Genomic DNA, 17,529 nt, shown 5'->3' with positions numbered 1-17,529 from the left:
ATTTACTTATGCAATCATCTGGAAACAAATGTTTAGTTTAGAGGAAAAATATTTAGTAACTAAATATTCTGAAGCAGATTTTCACACTGTTGAAGCATGCCTTAGTTTACTCAAAAATAGAAATTAAATCACTAACCGATAATTATAGCAATTATTATTGTCTGATAAGAAATAATTATTTCCTAAAGCTTTTCCCAATATATATGAAGCTGTGAGGTTAACTTTTATTTTTCAAATGAATATTACTGTTTCTTTTTTTAAAAAGAATGGATAATTTCAAAAGACTGCAAAATAAAGCATGACTTTCCTATAAAAGTTTTGAAACTTATGGGGTAATTAGAGGACCTTTCCCTCTAATAATGAATTATTAGGTGGAAAAATACAGTATAAATTCAAATGAAAGTGCCCAGCTCTAAATTCCTTTTCAAAATTGGGAAATATTTATTATATGATCACTAGAGATGGTTATTTCACATTATTTTTACTTGATTGGAAGAGAAATAGACAAGAAAATGGGTATACAATCATCTGTGAAAAGTTCTACCCAGGATTAGGCTGCTTTTCTCATGGAGTTTGGAGCCTAAACACTGCAATGCACTAAGATCAAATGGAACCTTTCTATTAGGACATAAAAGTGATAATGTTAACTGTAAAGTTATTTCCAAAAGCATTATAATGTGCATAACTTTCCATATTGTCATTTTTTTTTTGACTGAGCCACCCAGGTGCCCCAAAACACTTTATTTTTTTTTATATGTATGAAATTTATTGACAAATGTGAGACAGGAAACCATCAAAACATTAGAGGAGAAAGCAGGAAAAGACCTCTCTGACCTCAGCCGTAGCAATCTCTTACTCGACACATCCCCAAAGGCAAGGGAATTAAAAGCAAAAGTGAATTACTGGGACCTTATGAAGATCAAAAGCTTCTGCACAGCAAAGGAAACAACCAACAAAACTAAAAGGCAACCAACGGAATGGGAAAAGATATTTGCAAATGACATATCGGACAAAGGGCTAGTATCTAAAATCTATAAAGAGCTCACCAAACTCCACACCCGAAAAACAAATAACCCAGTGAAGAAATGGGCAGAAAACATGAAGAGACACTTCTCTAAAGAAGACATCCAGATGGCCAACAGGCACATGAAAAGATGTTCAGCGTCGCTCCTTATCAGGGAAATACAAATCAAAACCACACTCAGGTATCACCTCACGCCAGTCAGAGTGGCCAAAATGAACAAATCAGGAGACTATAGATGCTGGAGAGGATGTGGAGAAACGGGAACCCTCTTGCACTGTTGGTGGGAATGCAAATTGGTGCATATTGTCATTTTTTAAGTTTATTTATTTATTCTGAGAGAGAGAGAGCGCAAGCATGGGTGGGGCAGAGAGAGAGGGAAAGATAGGATCCCAAGCAAATCCATGCTGTCAGCACAGAGCCTGACAGGGGGCTTGAACTCATGAATCATGAGATCATGTTCTGAGCCAAGATCAAGAGTCAATCACTTAACTGATTGAGCACCAGGCACCATATATTGTCATGTTTTTATAACATTATTGATAATGCCCACATAGTATTCAAATGAATATATATATAATTTTAACATTTAGGGTTTTTTTTTCTAATTTTTTACCATTTATATAGTATTTGAGAAATATAATTCAGGCATTTAAAAACACATTTTATTTTATGAATCGAGACAAAATTCATACTGATTTATTTGGTTTTGTTTAAAACACATCTTTTGCTTAAATTTTATCTAATCTGTAAATTTGCCTTGGTGGTGCTGATGCCCAAGTCATCATTTTCTTTCTTTACTATCTTAATCATATTTTGGGGCTCCATGTAAGTGTGCTATAGATTCTGAATAAGGTTGAATGAATATATCTCACATCACTTTCAACACAAACTGAGTGTTTCTTTTGTAAAAGTCATCACATTCATCCTTCTTTGTATTACTCATTGAAATATTAGATACACAAAGTGAAATTCCATGCTAATTATCTGGCATATAGCAGGCATTTAATACATATTTGAAAAGCCAATAAACAAATATAACAGTTCTAGCACTTATTCCATAACTGCTGAATTTTAGTAAAATTTTATTATATTTTCATTTCACTTAAACTTGAGTCCATGGATCTATGCTTATTTACATAATTATGCTTTTAAGAGTTCCATTCTTAGTTCAATCCTCATACTAAATTAAATGTATTATCTGAAAAATAATTTTTACATAGACAAAATAACGTTTGAAACTTAAGCAACCTTTTATCACTCTTTGTAAGGATTATAATGTAAGATGATGAAAGATGATTTCCCTGTAGGAAGTAAAACGTCTCACTATTCATATTTTTCTGTGAAAACCACCAAAAGAATTTTGAAATAAGATTGCTAAAAACATATAATGATTTTCAGTGTATTGAGAAAACAGTTCATCAAGTAAGACTATAATAGTACTATTTTATCGTGGAAACTTTTTCTTTTTGTCAGTATTATTCATTCACAGAAAGTATTGAGCAAATTATATTTCTTTGCCATAGAGAACTCAAAAGATGTTTTCTCCTATGCTGATAATATAGTATCATTGTCAGAGACTAAGAACCCTCAAAAGAAAAATGGCCCTACCATCTAACTACTGTCAGAGAAAGTAGTTCGAGACTGACTACTTTAAAGTTAAATTAAACAACATTTTTAAATTAAATTTAAAATTAAAACAACATTTTTAGCTCTGCTCTGCTATTGTATTGGCATCCTTCCAACATCTCCATGCATAGGTCAAATTATTTATTTACCTAGGAGTAAATTTTACAAACACCTTACCCTGAAGAAGCCTTTGATAGTAAATTACGCTGCAGAAAATTACATGTGTCCTTGATAAAACATTGTGACTTTTCAATGTATCTGATGGTAGATTGATTACATCCGTTTAAAAAAAAAATAGGGGAAATGATTTGTGCCCTTTCTCTGCAGTGCTGAACTTTGAGGCTTTGTATATTTGTTTGCCCTTATGTTGGAGGGAACTGACCCAGATGTGCTTTTAGAGAAAAAAAGTCTTGGCTTGGGCATTTCTCACTAATCACACTTACATGAACAAGTTGAATGTTTAATAACAAGTTTTGTCTAAGTGTCTTTATATAACAGAGTTGAATTTTAATGCTATTTCCTGCTACCAAGACCATAACAGTTAATAAACCTGCTATAATTTGGTAAGCAATATGCCTGTTTTACTCAAGTTTCGAAAGCCTGGACCTTCTGAGCAGAAAATTCATTTCTCTGGATAATCAAATTTTTGTGCCAAGCCAGCTTTCTAGAGTGGGGACCTTAGATGACAAGGTTTTGGTCCCTGAAATATTTTTTTTCAATGGTCTTTTAAAAAATACACATAAAATATGTTGGCAAACATTTGTGAAGATAATAAGCTAAGGTTACAGTTTTTTTCTTTCAAACAAAATTATGCTTGCCACCTTCCACTATATTGTTGAATGGCTCCTTGAGTCTATATAGACACATTAGGTGCTTTACACCCTAATTCTTAACTTGAATAGCCTCAAAATGTGGTCCAAAATAAATCAGCCAACATCACTGAAATATATTGAGTCTGGAAAGTTTTTGAGAGTGACTACTGGCTTCATGATAATTATAAGCTACAAGGTTGCAGAGATCTTTCCATTAAAAATGGAATATTGTTCTTCATATGTGTTGTATTTTTAAGGGCTTCTTGTTATCTAGCACAACATGATAGAATGACAAATTTCATAGGAATAGAATAATGGGTATCTTTATACATATATGCAGTCAAAAATAGCTTTTCTCATTTAAAGCGCCTTATAGACACTAAATAATCCTTATGACCTTCCACCGAAGTAAGCATTGTAATCCTTATTATAGAGATGAGACACAGAAAGGTTTATCTACTTGCTTATTGACACATAACTGTAGAGGTGGAACTCGGATTATCATCTATATTTGGTTCTTATTCATTCCTAGGCAGCCTCATATAAAGAGCCATTCTTATCAATAGATGTAAGGATTAAAAGATTCTGTATGTATGGTTATATCTTTTTCTTATTTTAGCAAAAATTTAACACAAATATGAATATTTTACTTAAACATTGAAATATAAGTATAACTTCAAGTAAAACACATGAAATTATAGGAAAACCTCATGGTGTGATACAGAGTCTCAAGCAGCAATTGCATGATATACAATACTGGATTTATTTTTGTGTCTCTAAAACCTCATGGTTTGTCCAAATTTATACTCCAAGAAGATTATATACTTAAAGATGATATTGTATAATAAACTTGACTTTTAAACTAGCAATATTTATCTTGTACTTTCTTGTTCAATTTATAAAAATCTAAAAACTAAAGGTAAATGCATTATCCTATTAAATTAGTTCCATATTACTGTACCTTTAAGTAATTATTTTTGTACTACAGCATTGCCTGCTGTCAAAAAAAATTAGGTTACCTGGGGATGAATACTCTCTAATGGGAAGATCACCAGACTGCAGTCATGGGTGAGCCGAGTTTCTATTCTTAGAATCTCTCAATAATGCCCAGTCTAATCTTCTGCAAGACTTTTTAACGGTCTCCACTTTTGTTTCTTAAGTTGTAAAAAGAGAATTCAATTCAATTCAACACATATTTGTGATTACTTACTAGCAAAGTAATATAAAGAAAATAAGGGGACACAAAAACTAAGAATAGAGTCCTCCTTGAGATACTAAGTATCCAATGTAAAGACATTAGAAAAACAACTATTTTGATAAAGTAAATAAAATTTATAGAATTCAAAGAGGAATGATTATTGTAGGTGAGCCCAGAGATAATTTCCCTAAATGCAAAGTGTTTAAGATGGCATTTAGATTTTGAGGTGATAGGACATTGATTGGTAGAAGTGGTAAGAAGAATCTAGGTGGAGTAAAGCTTGTGTTGGTAGTGTGATTGTATGTGGAGTAAAGAAAAATATTGTGGAACTAAATTGTGAGAGACTTTTAAGACAAGGGTAAGAAGTTTGAATTTTATTTTCTAGGCAATGGTACACATTGAATGTTTTTTTCCCCAATATGTATTTATTTTGAAGGAGACAGACAGAGAGAGAGAGAGACAGAGAGAGCGCGAGCATGAGCAGGAGAGGGGCACAGAGAGAGGGAGACACAGAATCCGAAGCAGGCTCCAGGCTCTGAGCTGTCAGCACAGAGCCTGATGCGGGACTGGAACTCACCAGCCATGAGATCATGACCTGAGCCTATGTCGGATGCTTAACAGACTGAGCCACCCAGGCGCCCCTACACACTGAATGTTTTAAAGGATAGATCTGCATAATCATCTGCACCTACAATTGCTGCTTAGAAAGAAACTCTGTGGCTGCTTCTAATGGTGGCTGTGTGTGTGAGGAGGTGGAAGATCTCAACTAGGACAATGGCAGCGAGGATGAAATACTACACAGATTTATATAAATGCGTGTGTGTAAATGTGTATACATATTAACAACAATAATATATATTCAATCTCTGAACCTTTCAACCCCTGAAATACATATATTTGCACATATACATGTATACACATATATGATATGTGTATATATTATACATATACCTGCACTTCAGAAATTGAATAGACAGGGATTGACAAATCACAGGATGAATGTGGAATAGAAAAGAGACAATGTTACTTTACAATTATGTAAAAGTTTTCTAAGACTGTTTTGTAAAACAACTCAAAACTCTTCAAAACAAAGGATTTCTTGTAATTGTAAAATTGAATAATAATTTCAACTCATTTATGCAACAATATGAGATGTTTTACTTTTGAGCAAGTTTCTTTCTTTTCTGATCTAAGTGTTACTGACTCATTTAATTCAGTCTTTCTGCTAAAGATTCTTGAGTGTTCTCTTGACCAATATGTCATTCTGACATTTTAGAATGTTGAGTCATCATTTTTTATTGAGTGACTGACAATTTGATAAATTTATGGACTATCGTATACACATGTACAAATATATCTGGCAGTTCACAAATAAAAAATGATAAGACATTTTTAAAGAGTAAGTAAGGAATTTAATTTTATTTAAGGAAAAGTCATTGAAGCATAAAGAAATGAGGCATTTGAGCCCTGCAGTTATGTGAACAATTCAATCTTTAAGGCTGAAGCCACGGGCAAATGTCTGTTCTTAAAACCAATTTCTTTCCAAATAATGCCTGATTCTTTTGTATGTAGCATATATAACTATGTGTCTTAGTTCTGTTGCTGTTAGCAATCATTTTGTTTATGTATGACTTGGACTGCTTGGTCCTTAGGCTAAAACTTTGTCTTTTTATATTCCACACGATATTTAGGACAGCCTTAGAATAAGAGAAACACAGGAATTTTAAGGAACTCAGGAGGTCATCTATTTCAACCTACCAGTTGGAAACACCTTTTGTGATGCTTTTGGTGTCTTACTCTTTTATTTATTCTTGAAATTGGACAATGAGCTGACTCCTTTCCAAAGCGGTCCATCTCATTTTGTGCAGGTCTCTGGATTAGAAAGTTTATTATTAAACTGAGCTGGAAGTTGCTTCATTTTAACTTCTAAACATTGGCTCTTTGTTTTTTGAGAAACACAGGACTGTAGTTCTTCTTTAATATGATAGACCTTCAAATACTTGAGGACTCCTATCATGCCCTTTTAGAAAGTGAGAAGGTTGAGCATCTGACTCTTGATTACGGCTCAGGTCATGATTCTAGGGCTGTGGAATTGAGCCCTGTGTAGGGCTCTACACTGAGCGCGGTGCCTGCTTAGGATTCTCTCTCTGTCTCTCTCTTTTCTGTCTCTCTCTGTCCTTCTCCCCAGTGCTCTCTTTCTAATATATATATATATATATATATATATATATATTTTTTTTTTTAAATATATATCTCATATATATAATATTATATTACATATATAATATCTCTTTCTAATATATAATATTATATATTATATATAATAATATATATGTATATATACAGTGCTCTCTCTGTTTCTTATATATATATATATTTTAAATATATCTATTTAAAATAAATTTCTATATCTACCTATATATAAAGAAAAGTGAAAAGGACATATGAATGGGGTAAATGGTCAGGTTATAATCCTTTGTTTATTTATTTGTTTTCTAGCTAGAAAGCCTCAGAAAAATAAGATGCAGTGTTTGATGGATAACTGTTTATTTTTCCCACTGCATTAATGTGGGTTTGGTTTTCCCCATAAGACAATTTCTGTTGGTTTCTTAACCCCAGCTGGCTCATTTCTTCATTGACCTTTTTTTTAAGCACTGAAATAGGGACATGAAGGTGAACATAAGAGAACTAAACAGCTGCATTAAATTGAACTAATATTCTGTATTTTGCCTTTTAATTACTCTTAATATAAATATTAAAATTTGCTATAAAATTTATCTGCTCTTTTAAGCTTACTAAATTTCGATATTGACATTAAGAAATTTGGAATATTTTACAGTCATCGTTGATTCTGTATAAACATAATGTGAAGGAAAATTTTCCAAATTTATCACTGTAGAAAATGATCCAGAATTACCTCAAAAAGTTCAAGGTAGAATTGCCATATGATCTAGCACTTCCACTTTAAGGTGGATACCCAAAAGAAGCAAAAGCAGAGACTCAAAAGATGTGCATATGCCCATTTTCATAGCAGCATTACTTACAATAGCCAAAAGGTAGAGGCAACCCAAGTGTCCATTAATTTCTAAGGAAATGTGGTACATAAATAAAATTCAAGGACTGAACCTTGGAGATATGCCAAGAGAAATAAGCCACTCACAAAAGAACCTCTTATATGAGGTTCCTAGAGTAGTCATATTGTTAGGAGGAGAAAGTAGGATGGTAGTTACCAAGATCTGAGGTGAGGGAGAAATGGGGAATTAATATTTAAAGAGTACAGAGTTTCAGTAGGGGAATATGAAGTTCTAGAATGAGGGTGCTTAATGTCACTTAAAATTGTTAAAATGGTAAATTTTATGTTCTGTATATATTACCTCAATTAAAAAGAGAGATGATTATTTATTCCAGTGGAAAATGAAATAATACAAAGAGCAGAGTAATGAAGGTAAAGGAAATTCTGATAAAAGTGTATGTGTGTGTGCACTTCTGCGTGTGTGTGTCACATCTAACAATTTGTATAAATGATACAATAGTTGATCTGAGTCATATCCTAATATTATGATACATGGACCATTAGAAAATTGAAATAGTCAAGAAAACAAATCAATGATATTTAAAACTATGGATTAGACCAATGCAAAATTTTGATAGATTCATTTAATAGGTTTTGAAAAGTTATCTTGAGTATTCTGAGAAAGGCTTGTCTTTATCATGCAATAGGTCGCCCTGTCACTTTGTAATACTACAATCACTATGAACCATAACCCTTTTCCAACTCATAAAGATGATCTGTAGATTTATATCTAGACTTCTTTTGATATACTATGTTTTCTGTTATGCAGGTATTGCCTTTATCCTTGGATTGTATAAGCTAAGGCAAAATTAGGTCAATTCTATTAGGAATAATTTTAAAAGCGATATCTTTGAAACAGTTTTATTCAATGAGATACTCTAAGATGAATGTCAGAAACCTCACTTTTTTCTATCAGTGATGTGCAGTTTGCTGTGGGGTTTTATAATTTTATGAAACTGACGACTTGATTGCTTTAGGGAAATTCACATGCAGATTTTACCTTGAAGAGTCAAAAAGCATTGCTAAATGATGGATCAAGTGTAATGGGATTAAGGATTTTTTCCATCCTTTTTATATTAATTACCCATCCATAAAGAGAGAAACTAATCACCCTGTCCCTGACTAATGCTCTGTAGGCTTTTGATATCTGTTTGATGAAACTATCACAAAAGATAAAGCTGGAAAAATTATTTTCTACCTTAGATACGCATGTAGCACTGGAGTTGACAGGATTTCAGTTCTGAGACCAAATGAATATGAAGTGATGAGATGCCACCTTGCACAGAGAAGCAAACCTGAACAGCAATCTTTGATATTAAACATAAGCATGAATGTATGTTTTTGAAACCAAAATCCTACTGACCATTAATGAGGCTCTGCAGACATAAAGCTGTGGCCACCTGAACTTTGGCCATGAGAGAACATGTACATACAGGATGGTATGGGCTCCTTATCTTTCCATGGCAATAGTCTGTCTATCCTACTTAGGCCTAACAAGTCCTAGGAAATAATAACTGTCTAAAATTTTAACATAACAAGAATACTTGTTCATCTATTGTGACTCACTTGTATATATACAATATTTTTTTTCAGTTATTCCATGTGCAAAGTGATAGTCAAAAACTACTGGGGAGAAATACCCCATTAACCATTCCTGGTATAGGGGAGCTAGATTCTCCTGTATGTGTATGAGTGGGTGGCCATTTACTTTCAAACTGTTTTGTTTTAGTGTGATTTTGATTAGAGATTTAATATTAGAAATGCAAAAAGTTTGCCTGTACTCATGTTGAGAAATAAGTATGTAAGTATATAATAGTATATAAGTATATAATCCCATATATAGGCAGCTACCATCTGCATAACAATTTTATGTAACACTAAGGAGATATTATAAATAAGTGTAGAGAGCAGTTATTTTCCTTCCATATATGCATTAAATATAGCATTAAACGTTCTAAAAACATGAATGCAATCTAAGTGCCTCTGAATATATAGTATTGGGGCCATATTAGGATAGTATTTCTTTGTAATAAATTGTGAGTAGTATAAAATATTTAGAGTGAGTTACTATCTATTTCAAATCTATGTACTGAAGAGATTAAAAGATGGTTTTTGGAGATTCCTTCCACATATGCCTAGAATTGACACCAGAACGGGGCACCTAGTTGGCTCAGTTGGTTAAGCATCTGACCCTTGATATCAGTTCAAGTCATGATCTTATGGTAGTGAGATTGAGCCCTGTTTCAGGCTCTGTGCTGAGCGTGGAGCCTGTTTGCTATTCTTTCTCTCCCTCGCTCTCTGCCCCTTCCCCACTTGTGTGCATATGTATGCGCTCTCTCGCTCTCTCTCTCTCTCTCTCTCTCTCTCTCAAAATAAATATATAAACTTAAAAAAAAAAAGAAAACAAAAGTGACACCAAATGGACAATATATGGTCAAATATATGAAATTAACACTGAATGATCAAATGTATTTAATACCACCTAAAACCCAAAAGTAAATTTGATTTATATTTTGTATATATAATACCAAACCAGCTATCTTAGTGCTTATGTTTAGATTATCTTTGTCATGTAATAGGATGTTAAAATGACAAATTGTACAAATTCAGCTTCTTTCATTTGAGAGGATTACTTTAGTACTTTATTCACATTTACGGTCCTAAAAATATTTCCTAGCACCTACTCCATGCAAAAGCAGTATTATGGGAACTAGGGATATGAAATGTACAACATACAGGTTTAAAACACTGAAAAGTACATAAGAAATAATTTGTTGGTATTACGTTACCATACTTGGTAAAATATTTTTTTGTTTCTTATATTCTATCTAGCTGGGCAGGCAGAAAAAAAATGAGTACAATATAGAGTATGTTATATAGCATTAAGTACCTCACTGAGAAGACAACTTTTGATACCTAAAGGAAACATAGAATTAGAAAAGTTTTTTTCAGGCTGAATAAAGGAAAAAGAACCTACCCTACCTTCTCTCACTTGTCCACTTCTAAATAGTTAGATATAATTTTTCTCTGAATTTAAATGTTTAGTTTTCACTATTGCTGTTGATAATTAACAAAGTTCTACAGGATTTTTATGTACTATTAGAAAGCACTCCTCAAATGACACAGTTTGGGGAGAGACTGGACTGGACTAAAAACTATGAGACAGAGAGAGAGGGCGAGAGAGAGATTGACCAATCAATCAATTGAGATCATGACAAACATGATGTCTAAAAACAGAGACACTCAAAAGACCAACATTGGACAATAACTGTATAAAAATTTTAGGAACTGGTAAATGTAAAATGTCCTGATTAAGAGTAAGGAATGAGAATACAGGGGCGCCCTTGCAATTCTCTCCTTCTCTCTCTGCCCCTCCCTTGCTCATGCTCTCTTTTTCTTAAAATTAATAGTAAAATAATATAAATAAAATAAATATAAATAAATATAAAATAAATTAAATAATAAACGGTTTTTTTAAAGAATGAGAATACAATTTAGGCTTCAAATGTATAGTGCTGTTTCTTCTGATGTTAATCACCTTTTTATATATTATCCAATACTTCTTGAAATGTAACCCAGAAGATTTTAGCTGAGATAGTGACAAATCCTTAGGAACCATGTGATACTATTACTTCCATGGTGTAAGTTATTAGTGCTTAAAAGAGTATGTGATAGAAAACTTTCATGGAACTACATAGTGACAAAAAAGAGGCTTTATGATTCATTTCTGATAAATTTGTACATAAGATGCAAAATAACTGAAAAAAACAGACTAAAAACTTATTTGAAGTCTAAATGAATGCAGAAACTCTAATGGAAAAAAATGATTGATAATATAGGAATAAGCTGATGATAATTTTATGAAGGCAAAGTAGAATATGCATGCAAATGAGCATGCCACAGCCACTTAAAAAGTCAAATAAATTGATATTTATAAGAATAAAATACAACTGGATTTAAAAAAAATTCTCCATAAAAACACATTTCATGGTTCTAAAGTTCATTTGTTCAATTAATTAATAAAAACCTATCAGAAGGCAACTAAATGGGAAATGCTGCCTCCATGTTGGCAAATGAGTATAAAAAATATGGATAAGATCCATCCATCTTCTGGAGCTTATCTTTCATTGAGATGAAAAAAAAAATAATAAATAAGATAATATGTTCTACAAGTAGAAGAGTTAGAGAGAGTTAAAGGAGAGGGAGTTACTTTGGAGTGGGTAATATACCTGAAGAGTTAATGAAATTCTTTCAGAGTGGATAGCATAGAAATTCAAAATTAAATGTCAAGGTATCACACCTTTGAAAAACCTTGGGGAAGTTCTCTCAATGAATAAGGGAACATTTAGTGTAAATTTAGTGTAGACTGTTTGAAGTCCCTCCATGGGAAAATTTGCATTTCCTAATTATTCACTATTTTCTTAAACTTTTGTAGAGATATCAAGAAGTTTATCAACAGAAAAAAATTCCCATTAATTTCTTTAAGAATGCTTCCCTTTCTTATCCTATCCCATATATATATATATATATATATATATATATATATATATATATATATAGCATTGCCCACAATTTCCCCATAGGAATTCTATAGGAGATATGGGGATAAGATGATATAAATCAAATGTCTAAGAGAAGAATTAAAAACATATATATGCACTTTTAATTTGAAAGTATATAAACACTTTATATATTTTTAAAATATGTCATTATTTTTTAAATGTCATATATATTAAATAATATCACATATGCAAATATATATTCTTATATAGATAATATATCAATATTAATAGGAAATAAAATGGTAAAGTCTAAATTAATGGCAAATTTATAAGGAGATATAGGATATATACATAGCTTCATGGGTCTCCCCCAAAATACTTATTGATTGTAGTATTTATAACATATAACCACAATTCTTTGAAACTACTTCCTTCATGATGAGAAGCTTAATTCTCCTCCTCTTTAGTGAGGGCTGGATTTTGTGGCTCACTTCGAACAGAATCCAGAAAGAGAAAAATGCTGGAGAAACCTGGCAGATAACTACCTTAATCAAGACATGCAAATTAATCAGTAATGCTACCTTGTTATCTGTACCCAATAATATGATATGATAGGAAAGTAATTTCTCCTTTTAGTATTCTACCTTAAAATCCATAACCCCATCTAATCATGAGAAAACATTAGGCAATCCTATGTTGAGGGGCATTCTACAAAATACCTAACCATTACTCCTCAAAAGTGTCAATGACAAGGAATCACAGATTTTAAGAGACTAAAGAGAGATGATAAATAAATGCAACATGATTTCTTGGCTTGGACCCAAGAACATAAAATATTAATTCTTAATATACTATAAGTCTATAAGATCTAACATTAGGGGAAACTGGGATAAGGATATATGGAACCCTCTATACTGTCACTGCATCTCTTTTGCAAAACAAAAATTATGTCAAAATAAATTTAAAATGATGGATTAAAAATACCAATAGTTTTTAGTTAAATGCTTTAGAAATCCTAATTCTTTCATTATTTTCTTATAAAGCTCTCATTTTTAATCTGCAATGAAAATTTATCTTTCCCTGATAAGTTTTATAAGTATTTTATTGCTGTTTAAAAGTCAAGTTGCTTTATTTTAATTGTAGTGAATCATGTTTAGAATGTATCATTAATTCCCATGCCCCCCCCAAATCAAGTGAATACAATTCAATTATGTAAAATGTTATATGAAAATGGCTCTAAAAAGTATGCTATGTATAATTGCAATTTACACAAGATGCGCTCTGAATCCTCCTTTCCAGATGATGTAAACAAAAATGATACTCTCAAATTAATACTTAGCTTTTCAGAGATTGCATCAGTGATGCTGGGGAAGGATTAAGGCATTAGAGGCTAAAATCTGTCAAGTGTGGTTATGCATCCAAAATTCACTTACTGAACCATGAACACACTTTTATTATTTTCCATGAAAAATTCACTTCTATAAATGAATGCTGCATGTGATTATTAATACCAACAAAGATAAAAATAGAGCATGTTTGTGTAATACATTCTATTGTTCTTGTTTGTAGTTGTGGTCCTGAAATAATATCCTATGAGAAAGCATGATAGGGTAATATCTTCTCCAAATTTATTTAAAGATTTCCAAAGAAAAAAAAATTAACAGGCAATATGTTCCATTTCAATGTATTATGTAGCTGATTTCTGGGAGAAGCCAGATGCACAGTAATTTCCATTCCTGAGACACTTTCTAACTTGCTGATGATTAGCCCAATCCCACAAGTGCCTTCAAAAAGCTCTTTCTGCTGAGACAGCTATTTGAATTAATGGCTATTTTGTGTATGTTTAGATTTGAAGATAAGAAAACAATCTCTTCATAAATTTTACTATTTCATAAAAAGTTGAAATATATTGTGCTTTATGAAAAGAGTAATATTTACTTATTTGATTTTAATACTACCTTATGCTCTATAGATTGTGAAATCTATAATGTAAGGCTCAGTTTTCAGAACACAGTTTTAAAATAAGGAATGGGGTATTTTTCTTATTATTGTGACAGTGATGATATAGTAAGAGGATATTACAACTCAATGCAGTCAATTTATAAGCATTTACTTTGTGAGACCTGAATTTTAGAAGACGCAAAGTCTTGTAATGGAAATGGTTTAAGATGTATGTGTGAGAGGCAAACATCAGCAGGGACATTGATAAAGGTAAGAAATAAGATATTTAGATTTGGGGGAGACTCTAAATGACCTTTGGTACAAGAGTTTCAATGGATTTGTGAACATGTTTCCTAATGGTTAAGAAGCCAGTTGGTTTGGAAAGAAATGCAGGTGTAGGTAAGTCTTTTGGTCAGTGGGATAATTGAAAAAGAATAGTTGTCCTAATGCCATCATTCCTTGAACTACAGATAGCCTTTCAGGGCTGAGAAATGAGTCAATACTTTATTTGATTGTTTTTTCCCTTTTTATAATGAAAATATACCACTGTGTTTTCTTTCATTTTGCTTATTTCCAGTTCCTCAAACATTGTTAAATTTCTACTGTGTACAAATTGTAGTCTTAGGCACTATGGTGGTACATATAGTTCCTCTTGTTAGAAAAATACTAATTTTAAAAGGTATTTGAGACATAACATCAAAAGTGTAGTGTAAAGAAGACCATGCTCAAAAAAAAAAAAACAAAAAAAAACAGAACATAAAATAATTTCTTACAAGCACCCAGGAGAGGAGAACATCTAGAGAACTCAGTTAAAATCAGATTGGTAAGAGATTTTAATACCATGCTGTAAAAAATGAAATATATTGTGTGGGCAATAAGTGTATCATTGGTGGTTGTAATAAACCCTTATTTTTAAGTTTATGAAGAGTATCAAAGATTAGGTAAGTAAAGATAAACATCCTAGACTGCAGTTCTTCACTACTAGGTGGATAAGTTCTACTCAGAACTTTGATGGTTTAAACCAAGGGAAAACAAGTGCTCTGGTGGTGTCTTCAGTAGTAGCCTCAGACAGACTCAGCACGTTGACTTTGAAACGACCTTACAGAATGCTAAAACTATAAGTCTCCTATAAGAGAAACACAGCCCTGGCTCCAACACAGATGACAGATAGGGTACTATTTTTGACATCCCCAAGAGAATGTAGTGGGAGTAGTCTTTTGAACTCCAAGGTGGGAGAAAAGAACCCACAAGGGTTCTCTAGAGAAGATACTCTATCTTTTTTTTTTGGCTGGGATAAATCTGGAGACAGTTCCCAGCAGTACTGTGACTAATGTTCTTGGAAAGAATCATCTATATATTGATCCAAATAAAGAATATTTATTTTAAGATTGGCATCCAACTACTCTTGGTGCTCCTCAGGAGAAAAAGGGAAAATATGATGGTCCTTATTGGAAATACAAGCATATGTTATCCAAAACACTTAACAGTCTTTTGTATTATCTAAACCTTGATATAAATCAGGAGTAATTAAAATATAAACAAAATAAAGCGTTTTTTCTTATAATATGCAGCATAACAGTTAACATAGATAACATTTGGAAAGATAAATTCACATTATCAATGAGTATATAAGCTTATTTATAATAGTAATATATGACATATTTAGACATGCCATGTCTACTCTGTACATCCCTTCCCTAGTTATAATGCTGATATTTTCTTGACCAAATGAAAATGGAACACATTACTCTTGTTTCTGTATGATAAAACATGAATTTCCTCCACAATGGAGCCTCTGAGGATTTGGTAAGAGCAGTTGAAGAGCTGTGAACTGCACTTAAGCATCTTTAAAATAAAAGTCTTTAATAAATGGAAGCCATTTGCTTCCAGCTGCTCTTAAGGACAGCAGCCCTCAAGGGGAGAAAACACAAAAATGAATGGATGCTTAATAAATATTTGTTGAATTGAATTGAGTAAGTAATTGATTATTCTTCAGCCACAGAAGTCATTCTGGAGCTTTTAGAAGGAAGGTGGTATGGCAATTTAGCTTGATCTATGTGGCATTTATTAGAGTGCCTGATAGGTAGAAGGTCCTGCTATGGTAAGACAGTATGCATCAGAAGGGATTTGATATGACACAGGCATTAGAATATGGTTGCAGGGACATAGTTGCTGGCAATAAAGAAGATTTTAAAGAGTATTTTAAACTAGAATAGAAGGAGGTGGCAGTTGCTGACATCTGATAAATCCTTAGATTTGTTATGAATATTATTTTTTTCTCTTTCCCTTTGAGACTGGGAAATGAGACAAATCCACTGAAATTATCATCTTGGAACATCTAGGAAAGAGCTTAAAATTGCCTTCCAGAGCAATCGTGGAATGGTGCGACTGGTCACAAACTAGATTTTGAAAAGAAAATTTACAATACCACACAATCTAAAGTTCAGAGACTAACAAGCAGATAACATTATGACATTAGCAACCCGCACCATTTTTTGTGAAAGAGAATTTTTTATTACTTCTACATACAGAAAAATCAACAGTGTACACTTAGTCCGGTTTGGTGACCAATTCTTTAGCCTTTGCCTTTTCCAACTTGGCAATGTGAGGCACCAACTTTGGACCCAGAATGTTGCCTCCCAGGTGAAAGCAGATCTCATCATATCTGCCAGTATCATTGGTCTTGATGGTTTCCACCAGCCTAGCCAGAGCTCCTTTGTCTTCTGAGTTAACCTGTGTGAAGGCAACAGTGGTGCAGCCTTCCAGTGGACCAGATGCCCCTGGCCTGTCCTTCTAGATGATAAAACAGTAGGGAACCCTCATTTTACTACCCAAGGCAGGCAGGAAGACAACCAGCTCAATGGGATCTACATCATGTGCAATCACTTCCAGCTGAGCCTTCTTATTTTCCACCAAGGTGGTGACAGTATTAACCTCAGCTTGAAGGACAGGCAGTCTCTTAGTGGGGACATCCCCTTTGCCAAGAGTTTTCTTCTCAGCCCAAGCCAACAGTCTCTGCTTGTTCTCTTGCTTTGTCTCTGGTCTGTATTTGTGAGCCAGCTTAAGCATCTGAGTGGCTATTTCGTGGTCCAGGCCTGGGTGAACTGGTTAATCATGGGAGGCACTTTTAGACCTTTATAGAGAATATCCCTTTGCTTCTGAAGCCGGATGTAGTGGGGCCATTTGGCAAAGCAGGTGAGGCCCCTTTTGGGCTGGATGTCCTGTCCAGTGCCAAAATTCTTGGGCCTTTTCTCAAACAGAGGACTGACCACCTTCTTCATGACAGCAAGGGCTGGGACCATCTTTTTCTCCTTAGGTTTCTTTCCTTGAAGCATCTCGGATGGCTGGAGGAG

General features: G+C 33.1%; 1 protein-coding gene and 1 pseudogene across 1 annotated transcript in view; one reads left to right on the top strand and one right to left on the bottom strand.

The window, feature by feature from the left end:
* CADM2 (cell adhesion molecule 2) overlaps nucleotides 1-17,529 on the top strand; it is a 1,081,856-nt gene that overhangs the window by 206,050 nt on the left and 858,277 nt on the right. The gene's annotated exons all lie outside the window — the stretch shown is intronic.
* LOC115522921 lies at nucleotides 16,727-17,511 on the bottom strand (annotated as a pseudogene).

Source organism: Lynx canadensis, chromosome C2 (genome assembly GCF_007474595.2).
Source record: "Lynx canadensis isolate LIC74 chromosome C2, mLynCan4.pri.v2, whole genome shotgun sequence".
NCBI classification, from domain to species: Eukaryota; Metazoa; Chordata; class Mammalia; order Carnivora; family Felidae; genus Lynx; species Lynx canadensis.
Note: the sequence above shows the minus strand (reverse complement) of the source record. Positions and strands in the feature narration are given on the sequence as shown.